General features: G+C 34.5%; 1 pseudogene across 1 annotated transcript; it reads left to right on the top strand.

Moving 5' to 3' along the window:
- Window positions 1–701: 701 nt before the first annotated feature.
- LOC104741765 (agamous-like MADS-box protein AGL86 pseudogene) lies at window positions 702–2,021 on the top strand (annotated as a pseudogene). Its single transcript, XR_015579550.1, has one exon. The product of XR_015579550.1 is annotated as an agamous-like MADS-box protein AGL86 pseudogene (transcript).
- The last annotated feature ends 638 nt before the right edge of the window (window positions 2,022–2,659 follow it).

The raw sequence follows: 2,659 nt of genomic DNA, 5'->3' as shown, positions 1-2,659 counted from the left end.
TACATTCTTAATATTCCAAAAAAAAAAATTGTATACACATAAAAATATACACTAATATATCATATATGCATATACCTCTGTTTAATTATTGAAAACAAAACTAAGTGTTTTAAAATTTTATATTCTATCTAATAATAAATTTAATGTAATTAGGTTATAAACTGTATAAAACGTAAGAAGAAGAAAAAATATTCTAAAAAAAATTATAAATTAATTAGATAAAAGATAATTAATTGATAAAATATTACGTGAGAACCATGTTACATTATTTCTCAAAGTAATTTTACTATAGATAACAAAATTTGTGAGCTTTTATATACCCATGATTTTTACATTTACTTTGAAGATTTTTCTTGAAGATATAGTACTATATTCTAAAACAAAATGCAAAATTCTATAATATTGCAAAATTTCATAGTTTATCAACAAAGCTTGAAATTACCTTTACAAGGAAAATGAGAGTAATAGACGAAGACAGCCTATTCTTAGTAAAAAAACAAAACCTTAAAGTTCAGTTTTAAAGTAATTAAAGTCAAAAAGCTATAATTAGTGGCCCTCTCAATTAATAAGATACAAAACAAATCTTTATTGCTATATCTTCGTATTAATGAGTCCAGCTAAGCAGCAAGTCATCTAATGACTACATGCAGCCGTTTCGTTACTAATATAAATAGAGTCTTCATAGCCAAACATCTAAACACAACACCACACACAAAAAAGAAGAAAAGCAAAGAAAGATGAGGTCGAAGTTGAAGTTATCGCTCATAGCTAACAACTACTTGAGGAAACAAACATTCAAGAGGAGGAAGGCAGGGATAGAGAAGAAACTCCATGAGTTCACGACTCTCTGCGGTGTGAAAGCCTGTGCGGTCATCTGCAGCCCGTACGAGAATCCGGTGTTGTGGCCGTCAGCGGAAGGCGTCCAAGAGGTGGTTTCGAAGGTTATGGAGTTACCGGTGGAAGATCAGTGCAAGTATATGTTTAATCACGAGACCTATTTGCGTCGCGAAATCACCAAAGCAGAGAAGCAAGTGGAAAAGCTGCGTAGTGATAACCGAGAGACTCAGCTTAGACAATTTATGTTTGATTGTCTCGAAGGCAAGATGAATCAGCACCCGTATGATGCAACGGACCTTCAAGATCTGAGATCTTATATTGGTAGCTATATCAAGAAGCTTGATTTCAGGATGAAGGTCCTTACAGAAGAAAATGGTGAGTCCTCTTCCTCCACTCTGCTTCTTCCTTCTTCAGTTGCTGGTGCAGATTCTCCTGCTGTTGAGGTTACTGGTCATCCTGTTGTTGCGGATGCATCTATGGTAACTGAACTTAATGGATTTTATGGTTATTTTCCTTATGACGGTATGACTATGAATCCGATTCCTAATCAGCATGAGTCGTTGGTTCAACACCATGTTCCTGTTGACTCGGTTCAACACCATGTTCCTGTTGACTCGGTTCAACACCATGTTCCTGTTGGCTCGGTTGAATACCATACTCCCATGAATTTTGATGATCAGATTCAACATGGAATCTATGATATGAATTTGCACCAGGATATGAGTTTGGATCCAAATCAGTATCCGTATCAACAGGGATCATTTATGAATCTGTTGCTGGGACATCCTCAAGAAATGGGTTATGATGGAGAACATGCCCATATCCCTTTCGTGAACGGCAACTATCACCAGCTACCAACCATGGATTTTGCTACAACTGGTCACATGCCTTCCATCAACACCAACACCATTGCGGGTGTTTATGCTCCTGATGACATCAATGCTCTTTAATCAGAAGATGTGCATTTCTAATAAGTGAAGTGTCAATTGTTTGCATTTGTGTTTGTTCATTTCAAAGGACAAATATTTGATGATGTTTTTGACTTTTCTAGTTCTCTACCTTTGAATGGATTCTATTATTTATGGCATTAGATAATGTATCAAAATGTTGACCAAAAAAAAATTAATGTATCGAATATTTTATTTATATTTGAAAAAGTTTGATCATAAAATAATATTTACTAATTTGTTTTGCTCGTAGATTAGTTTATAATATAATACATAATTAGATTTTTTACCTCGATTATCCAGATTGTTATCTCTTGTGATTTCCTTTTGTAAACTCTTTTATTCTGGGTAGGTGAGCAACACCATGAGCTATTTTAGAATGGAACCACACAACTCGCCGGCATAGAAATTTTTCTGAATTTGGACTATGTAATCCCTGAAAGTTGACGTTATTTAGCTAGGGCATGCACTATGTCTGTCACCATCATTGAGGCTCGTGCTTGGATGCCTTGAAACTTGGATACTTTTGTAAGAGGAGAAGATGAATCAAAAGGGAAATTAAATGGATTTAAAGTCCAAAAAACTTACCATAGAAAAAGAATTTGCAAAATAAAATCTGACAGAGAGAACTCATCTCCACATTAATATAAAACAAGAAGAAATCCATTACAGGTTGAACACACAGCATCATTCGAAAATTAAGTTTTATTTAACTTCGCATTAATGAGTCACTCTTGAACCGAGCTGAAGCGCATAAAAGTCAGATCAAAACCAAATACCCTAATCTCACTCACTCGTTTCTTGATGCCACAAAGATCTAATATGGCAAGGTAAAACATAAAGAGAACTAGCTACTTACATCTTCATATCTCTTT

Source organism: Camelina sativa, chromosome 14, assembly GCF_030686135.1.
Source record: "Camelina sativa cultivar CO46 ecotype springtype chromosome 14, ASM3068613v1".
NCBI classification, from domain to species: domain Eukaryota; kingdom Viridiplantae; phylum Streptophyta; class Magnoliopsida; order Brassicales; family Brassicaceae; genus Camelina; species Camelina sativa.
Note: the sequence above shows the minus strand (reverse complement) of the source record. Positions and strands in the feature narration are given on the sequence as shown.